Source organism: Polypterus senegalus, chromosome 4 (assembly GCF_016835505.1).
Source record: "Polypterus senegalus isolate Bchr_013 chromosome 4, ASM1683550v1, whole genome shotgun sequence".
In the NCBI taxonomy this organism is placed as follows: domain Eukaryota; kingdom Metazoa; phylum Chordata; class Cladistia; order Polypteriformes; family Polypteridae; genus Polypterus; species Polypterus senegalus.
The window spans coordinates 223,659,958-223,669,885 of record NC_053157.1 but is presented as its reverse complement, the minus strand read 5'-3'; positions in this window follow the sequence as shown (position 1 = coordinate 223,669,885).

Below are 9,928 nucleotides of genomic sequence, written 5' to 3'. Positions count from 1 at the left end.
CCTGGCCATGGTAAAGTCGTACTTTGGTAGCCCCGAAGCACACTTAATTAAATTAAATTTTACTCGTACGTAAGTGAAAGTAGCCTATCCTATAGTACGAGATAAGCGAGATTAGGGTTACACCATAATTTTTTTTTCACTGTGCGGTACAGAGCTTTCCATACTTCGCCGATTTTACAGTGATGTTCGTTCCTAATGACGTCGGGGCTTGTGAGCGGTCCGGACACGGCAAGATGCTGCCTCTCAATGTTTGACCGATAGAGTGCGCCTGTTAGTGCGCGCCAGTAAATCGCAACAAAGCTCTTAACTCAATGGACTGGCTTTGTTTTGGTTTTTTTTCTTTTGTCGCGTCGATAAATTTCGATTAAAACGGAGATGTGGGTTCCTTTCCGCATTGGTTGGGTGATCTTTACTTTTGATCTGCTTTAAAATTTGTCAGCTTTGTGAATAATATTAGTTTAAGTTTAAAAGTTTTTCGAAGAAGTGGAGGCAGCAGAACTGATTCATGGGTTGTGTTCAATAATGCATTCTTGACATTAGGTGGTGTTCTATTTATGGCGCACTCTAACATAAAATATTTTTGCAATATAATGAGAGTTTAAATAAGTAAACGATTATTTTTTGTGTCTTTTATGATAAGCGTATTATAAAGGTTCTATTTGACAAAACCGTAGGGCCTTTTCCCATTAAAAACCAATACCCCTCCTTAAAGAGTGTATTGTCTATCTGGGTTAATGCGCTTTATGCCTTTCTCATCGTCTCAGCGTGGGTTTCCTTCAATCGTAACGTGTTTTTGTCTTAATTCTACCCACATGAGTGTCGTGGTTTGCTTATTTGATCCACTGCTGAGTTTAATTTTGGCGTCGTATTTATAGGGGAAAGACACCTGACGGACAAGCAACGGGAATGGGAGAGGAGGACAGAAAAGAAATTAGGGTTAGGGTAGTGGTGCGTGAATGAGGAGAGAAAGAGTACACCTGCACCGAGCCAGTCATGAAGTGTTAGATTCTTTTCTTTTGTCCTGCCTGTGGTTTCTATGCTCGTCCAGTTGGAAGATCATTATGGCCATTGGTTAGTTTTTTGTTTAAAAAAAAAACCACAAATGCAAGTTTCAAACAAGGAAGTTGTATCGCGCTAGTTAATCTAGATGGTATGAATATGTCTTACAAATTGCAAAAAGTAGCTTAATTGCCTTTCATCAATTATGTAAAAAAAATGCATCAGTTTTAAACGTGGAAAATTTTAAAGGGCATCATGGATAGAATATTATAGGGCATCATAAGCATCATGGATTGATCTGATGTGCAGGTAGAAGAAAAATGGGGAGTGGTCTTCTCGTATGGATATTTGAGGAGTAACAGGCAAGACAATGATTCTTTTTCTTCTTTTGGCTGCTCCCGTTAGGGGTTGCCACAGCAGGTCATCTTCTTCCATATCTTTCTGTCCTCTGCATCTTGATTTGTTACACCCATCACCAGTATGTCCTCTCTCACCACATCCATAAGCCTTCTCCTAGGCCTTCCTCTTTTCATCTTCCCTGGCAGCTCTATCCTTAGCATCCTTCTCCCAATATACTCAGCATCTCTTCTCTGCACATGTCCAGACCAACGTAATCTCAGCACTGTGGCTTTGTCTCCTAACCGTCCAACTTGAGCTGACTCTCTAATGTCTAATTTCTAATCCTGTCCATCCTCATCACACCCAGTGCAAATCTTACCATCTTTAACTCTGCCACCTACAGCTCTGTCTCCTGCTTCCTGGTCAGTGTCACTGTCTCCAACCCATATAACATAGCTGGTCTCACTACCGTCCTGTAGACCTTCCCCTTCACTCTTTCTGATACCCAGCTGCCACAGATCACTCCTGACACTCTTCTCCACCCACTCCACCCTGCCTGTACTCTCTTCTTCGCCTCCCTTCCACAATCCCCATTACTCTGTACTGTTGATCCCAAGTATTTAAACTCATCTACTTTTGCCAACTCTACTCTCTTCATCCTCACCATTCCACTGACCTCCCTTTCATTCACACACATGTATTCTGTCTTGGTGGTCCTACTGACCTTCATTCCTCTCCTCTCTAGAGCATATCTCCATCTCTCCAAGGTCTCCTCAACCTGCTCCCTACTATCGCTACAGATCACAATGTCATCAGCAAACATCAAAGTCCACGGGAACTCCTGTCCAATCTCATCTGTCAACCTGTTCATCACCTGCATCCGGATATGTCTTCCCCTCTTCTTCTCCTTCTTCAGCCAACAGTAGCCCAATTTCCACCAGCACCCTTTTGGCTAACAGTACTGGTGGCGGCCATTGTTAAACCAGGCCTCGACTGATCCAATATGGAAATTTGTATCATTGTCCGCATATTGATCTGGCAAAATTTTACACTGGATGCCCTTCCTAACGCAACCCTCCCCATTTATCCGGGCCTGGGACCGGCAAGAAGAAACACACTGGTTTGTGCGTCCCCTGTGGCGGGGTTATGCAAGACAATGATTAGAGTTTTTATATTATGTACATTAAAGAACCATCAACAACAAATCAAATTAATAATATATTGAGCAATTATTATAAAAGTAAAGTTGAATAAATCAGACTCTGCACCTGCATGAATAAAAGATAAAGTACCACTTCCGGTAAGCGGAAATACTGTAGCCCAAAAGCTGATAGAAATCTACGTTTTGTACCCAATACTTGTATGCAAAATTTAGTTGACCGAACTGAAAGTGTGCTCAAGTTATCAGGTTTAAATACACACACACACACACAACAGAATTTCAAAAATGGTATTTTCTGACTCAAGGAGGTCTAAAACGTCGAGATTCATCAAAATCTCAACATCAAATTTTTGGAGGATTCCAATACTTTCCCTATGCTTTGTATACGAGAAAGTAAAAAAGTGGAAAATTGTAGAGTGGCTAAGTCAGTTTCCTGATTTTAAACCCTAATAAGAATGCCTTTCTTATTTCCTATTGAAGAGCAAACTAAAGTCAGAAAAGCCCCCAAACAAGCATCAACTGAAAGAGGCTGCCGAAAAAGCTTAGCAGAGCATACAAATGAAGTTATCAGAAGTCTGCTGATGGCAGTGGGCCATAGACCGCTTCACATTGATTTGTCCCAAAACTTCAACTAAGCTGGAACTGGAGCTCTAAACACAACAAATAAAACATTGCCCACAAATGTGCCACCTTAACCCCATCTTTTCAGAACCCCTGCTATGTGTATTTTCCCGTGACCAGAATATCAGGGATCTTGTAGTAAACCATATCTGAATGGCTTTTCTCTGACTTGCTTGTTGTTGTATAGTAAATATTTTTTTTTATAACAATTCCGAGTATTTTTGGATCCCTACTTGTATAACCCTTGGGGGACAAATAAAGTATTATCTAGCTATCATGCAATCACTGAAATCTAGGCCATTTTCAATGCTTTCATTCTCGCTGTTGTCCACATGTTCTTAAGGGCGACATTATTAATATTAACTCTGGTGTTATTACATTGGAACATCAATCTAATTGCAGCACTAAAGGGGTTGTATATTTATCGATATGTTCTTGCCTTCTTTTTTAAATTAGTAAAACCTATTGTACCATCAGTCACCTCATCACAGAACATAAAAGTAATATTAGATCCCGGTTCACTAAACACTTAGTTTCCTGCCACTTCGCAACAGCAGACCACAATCATTGATTTGAAATTTACAGTATTAGAGAATGTCAGATCACAAGACAGAATACATGTGTGTGAAAGAGAGGGAGGTCAGTGGAATGGTGAGGATGAGGGAGTTGAGTTAGCGAAGGTGGATGTGTTTAAATACTTGGGATCAACAGAACAGAGTAATGGGGATTGTGGAAGAGAGGTGAAGAAGAGAGTGCAGGCAGGGTGGAGTGGGTGGAGAAGAGTGTCAGGAGTGATTTGTGACAGACGGTATCAGCAAGAGTGAAAGGGAAGGTCTACAGGATGGTAGTGAGACCAGCTATGTTATATGGGTTGGAGACGGTGGCACTGACCAGAAAGCAGGAGACAGAGCTGGAGGTGGCAGAGCTGAAGACGTAAAGACTTGCATTGGATGTGAAGATGATGGACAGGATTAGAAATTAGGACATTAGAGGCTCAGCTCAAGTTGGACGGTTGGGAGACAAAGTCAGAGAGGCAAGATTGTGTTGGTTTGGACATGTGCAGAGGAGAGATGCTGGGTATATTGGGAGAAGGATGCTAAGGATAGAGCTGCCAGGGAAGAGGAAAAGAGTAAGGGCTAAGAGAAGGTTTATGGATGTGGTGAGAGAGGACATGCTGGTGATGGGTGTAACAGAACAAGATGTAGAGGACAGAAAGATATGGAAGAAGATGATCCACTGTGGCAACCCCTAACGGGAACAGCCAAAAGAAGAAGAAGAAGAAGAGAATGTCAAATCACATCCATGACACAGTGGTTACAACATTCCTCTTTTATATAAAGAAGCCTGCTGGATCTTTAAACTTAATATGGCACAACCTTTAGGCTCAAATGAACAGAAAGACTTGACTTGTTTCCTCAGTTAATTCCTATTACAATACTTCACCTTTGTTGAGGGTGGGCCTGGGTTAATTTTTTTTCAATCAAGTCTTTTAATTCAAATTATTGTTTTAAAGCGATACTCAAACATGAAATCCCCTTTTTTAACCAAATGGCACAATTAAACAGTCAAGCAGACAAACTTTATTTTATCCGCTGGTTATGTGTGTACACTCAAAATATATGCAAAGAATATAACCAGCAGTGCTTCTCTTAGAAATGAGCAAGTTCCAAAGTCAGGATATGAAAGATCGGATGTCAAACAAACTAATGTAAAATGCAAAGTTTGCAAAAGCATGATAGTAGTTAACAGTGGTGGTACATCCAATTTGTTTTAGCACTTAAAACAGAAAGAACAGAATGGAACCAGTGCAAGAAAGCACAGGATGAAGGTAAAGCCTTCACCCAGGCAACAGTTCAAGCGTGTTGTTCGTCCTTCTCCAGCACAGACCGCACAAGGCATGCACCCTATTACATATCACTTTAGACTTTACACATCATGATTACATTGTGTTTGCCTTGGCTTGAGATAGGGGAAGAATATGCTGGAGCTTTCAATCACACCTTCATACCCTGCAACAGAGGCCAGGATATGATGGGAGAGAAGAACAAGTAGGCTGTGTGAAAGGGCCGGTCAGATGACTATCAGACAGCACTTGGAGGAGGTGACTCCACTTTTGATAGGACTTAGGTGACCAAGGCAATGCTTTTGGGGGGGCTACGTTCAATTTTATTTTTCTTATTATTATGTTCTCTACTTGCATTTAACTTAAAGTAAGGTGCCACAGGTGGTGGGGGGCAATAAAAGTGATTAAAAAAAAGTGATTTGGCTGGGAGGTGTTTGACTGGTTGACTCGTATAGAGTGACATTTTGTAGGAAGTTTATCTGTTCATTATGGGCCATCAGTTGGGCAGCAACTTTTAAAACATCGGTTGAAGGACAAACATGGCGTCGGCGGCCATTTTATAAAGAAGGAGCCGAAAGTGGAGGAATGCTGGGAAGGAACCGTGAGGGAGGATGGGATTGATGACGTCAGCAAAAATGGCGGAGGAAGGGCGGAAGTAACGTGCTGCAGGAATGAGGCTTATGGTGGCGGAGCGTCTTTTGTCCTGGAAGAAAGCAAAGGAGAAAGGTTAGTACCCCACCACTCCCTGCTGGCGAATGTCTTCCGATGTGTGTTAAAAGTCCGTCCGCGGTCTCCTATTCGCGCGTGCGTGACACTGGTTAAAGGAACAATGAAATGTTCTGAATCTTCAAAGTAAGACAATTAAAATGATTGCAAAACAAGTCAGTTCCATTGTCAGTGAAGACTACTTACTTATTAAGAAAAGTAGTTAAAATGGAAACCTGCAGTCGCTGCTGTTCTTCAGGATTTGTGGTTAAGGCTCCTGGCCTAACTGTCACTAGAAATCCTCTTCCTAACTAATTTCTTTCTGTTTGTGGTTTTATCCAAAACTCATATTTGGAAGCTGTATGCCACCATCTTTCATAGAGGTGTAGGGATGGCATTAGAAGACCTCAAACCAGGTAACTCTTAATAGGGTGCTGCATTAAGCACACTGGTGCACATAGAAAAACACCAAGTGAAATGGCAGCACAATGAAATAAGAAAACTAACAGAAGTTTAAACTAAAAGAGACATTAGAACATTAGACCATTAGAACACTCTAGATGAGAACAGGCCATTCAGTCCAACAAAGCTCGCCAGTTCTATCCACTTATTTCTTCCAAGAAAACAACAAGTCGAGTTTTGAAAGTCCCTAATGTCTTACTGTCTACCACATTACTTGGTAGCTTATTCCAAGTGTCTATCGTTCTTTATGTAAAGAAAAACTTCCTAATGTTTGTGCAAAATTTACCGTAAACAAGTTTCCAACTGTGTCCCCGTGTTCTTGATGAACTCATTTTAAAATAACAATGAAATATATAATAATAGAGAAAGAAGAAATGCATGGTGGAAATATGAAGTCCACGGTGGCACCCAGGTGCAAAACCATATTAAATGTCAGGAAAGTTTTATGGTTAGGATCTAAAGAAGAGACACAAATATATAAAACCAATTTCTGATGTATGCAAATTAAACTTAAATTATATACATTGACATGGTGGACTAGCATCCCAGTTGAGATGGACCTTGGTCCTTTGCCTGTCAGGGAGGCTAATATTAGAGATGGTGATAAGATTGGCGTTCCCTGTCTCAGCCAAAAGGCTGGCATGGGACGCCAGAGTGTATAGAAATAGGACAATGTAAATGCTTCAAAATATACAGCCAAGCTTAAAAAGGCACTATAAGAATAGCAACCATAAGTACTAAGCATTAAGTTCTATAAGACACACTCAAGTGGTAACGGACACTTAAATGAAACAGCAAGTAGGGAACTGCAGTCTCCCAAGGATCATAATGCATCTTATATTAAAGGGTCTGCATGGACATAAGTGTTTTTATAAAACTGTAAAATGCATACTCAACCAGAAGTGAAAAGCAGCTCACAGATGACAGGCTGAATAACGAAGTACCTCTAGCCTAGGCGTTGATTGTGGTTAAGACAAATGGCCACTTAGTCAGCAATAGAGAAGAACAGAAGGAAGTAGTTTTTGCATGTACACTTGAATGAATGACCTGCTGTACAAGTGCTGCTGCATAATTAATATACGGAAAATAAAACCAAATGGGGCAATTAAAGAGTGTGAACTAAAATTCAGTCTGTAGAGTGTAATATAGGTTACTTTTATGAGCTAATAAGCAAGCTACTGCATTGCACCTTAAATGAACGTATGTGCTTCCCTGTGCATTATAAATAGAAGTGAACTCATCATATACAACTGTGTCTAAACAGAAAGCGGAAGTGTCTCAGGCGTGACCTGTATATGAACTGTCAATGTAAGGCAGCATTTCTCAACCTTTAAGTATTTGCGACCCGAGTTTTCATAACAGTTTTAATCACGCCCCCCTGTTTTTTTGGAAGGAGCCCACTAATACGATTTTGTTCATTTTTAATTAATGATATATCATAGATGCATATTTTATTATACCTACTTAACTTTTATCGACATTTATCTAACTCTATATTTATTTTTCTAGTATCAGAATGTAGCTTAAGTTAATTTGTTTTGGTTTCAATAGATGTACTTTTCATATTTTCGATTCTTGTTTTCTTTTTTTCGCATCTTCGCGCCCCCCTTTTTGTTACTTCGCACCCCCCTAGGGGGGCCGACCCCACAGTTTGAGAACCACTGATGTAAAGTAAGTCTGTGGTCTGGCCGTGGGTAATAAGTACCATGTGCTTTGGAAAAGAAGAACTGACTAGAGCAATGTGCCCATGTGGCTGTGTCATAATACAATGTAAAAATTAGTTTAATTAGTCCTATAGATTTTATTTTGCTGAAGAATGTCAAATTTATCAAAACTTTCTTCATTTAATTAATTAATTATTTTAATTATTAAAGGAAAAGAAGTGTGGCGTACAAAGTTCCTTCTAATCAGTTTCTAGTGCAGCCGTTATTAACGTGACGCATCTCGCATATCTCCTGAGCTCTTTCTCTCAGCATAGTGGATGTTTGAGACGGTTAGAGAGCACCGGAAAAGGTCCAGAGAAGAACAACTAGGCTGAATCCAGGGCTACAGGGTATAAATTATGAGGATAAATTAAAAGAGCTGAGCCCTTTCAGTTTTAGCAAATCAATGTTCTTACCTTAGTGGTCCCCCAGCAAAAGGATCCATGATGATTCTGGGAAAAAATATCATTAAATACCTCCTTAGACAGCATAAATGTTCCAGTAGCTATTAGAAAGTGCTCCGTCAGCCAGAGAGTTCAGAAGAGCCTAATATAAACCAGTTCTTAAACATGTTCCCAGGCCTCCAGAGGTGGAAGGGTACTGAAATTCTAGAAACAGTCGCCACAGCTAAATTAATGCATTTAGTAACTTTCATACCACAGCACGAGCACCTTGTCTGAGCTAAACTGCCATCAGCTGTTACAATATCAGTGGGAAGTGCTGTTCTCATAGAACCACTAAAGTCGCAGACTCATAAAGAGAATGTAATTATTTGGGAGAGTTGTTGCGCCTATGAAAGCAGATAGATGGGCTCCGGTCAAGATTTTGAACCCTGGTGACAGACCAATCACCCTTAGAAGAAATTCAAAAATTGCAGACGTGGTCCCTTGTTTGGATCTTGTAATAATGTGACAGTAGACAGTCAAAGTCAGGCACTGATTGGCTCCACCATAGGTGATTCACAACCCTGTAATCTCAATGACAAGTTGAGCCAGGTCGGTCTGGGAGACCTTGATATAGACCCTTGTGAATTGTCTCTGTACTGGAAAGGGCAGTTAGTAGAGCTGGTATGCAAGTATGAGGATGTTTTCTTTAAAGATAAATTGGATTGTGGGATAGCCATGTAACTTCTTTCTTCACATACATTTGACAGATGACAAGCCCTTTGGGCTTCCTTACCGGCATGTGCTCCCAGGTCACTACCATAAGCTTAGACATGTCCTTTCAGAGATGGAGGAATGAGAGATAATTTGTAAGTCTTTTAGTAAATGGGTCTCTCTATTGGTGTTAGTGTGGGAAAAAAAGTGGAGATATTTGCATCTGTGTTGATTCTAGATGGTTGAACACTCAGATTATTAAAGATGCACACCCTCTGCCACACCAAGCACATTGTTCAGCTGTCCTGGGAGGGAATAACAATTTTTGAAGGTTTTCTTATTCTTGAGAAGCTTCTCTTTTTTTCATATTTTTCAAAATTCCTATCTTGCTTTTTCCTTCTTTTTGGTTCCACTTTGTTCTTGTTATGTAAAATAGAAGTGACAGTAACTAATATCTAACTGTGTGATAATATAATGCATAATTACACTGTGTAATATAATGAATAATATAATTATTGTAATAATATAAGGCGTGGAGTTTGCACGTTCTCCCCGTGTCTGTGTGGGTTTCCTCCGTGTGTTCCGGTTTCCTCCCACAGTCCAAAGACATGCAGGTTTGGTGCATTGGCGATCCTAAATTGTCCCTAGTGTGTGCTTGGTGTGTGTGTGTCCTGCAGATGTTCCTGCCTTTGTTCCTGTTGGCTGGGATTGGCTCCAGCAGACCTCGTGACCGTGTGCTAGGATATAGCGGGTTGGACAATGACTCACTGACTAATATATAGTATAGTATTTAAAAAGCACAATGTATGATTGAGTTGGAATGAAGAACAAGCAGCCAGTGCATGTATTGTGTATTAATATATTACTGCCCATTTCTACTTTTGTATAAAGGATTAATAAACGGGTTATTGTTCACGATCCCGGGTGCCCATGGTTCCTCGTTCCACTGAATTTCGATCACAGCCAAATGAGGTCGGTTACACCTGTGCGCACCCAT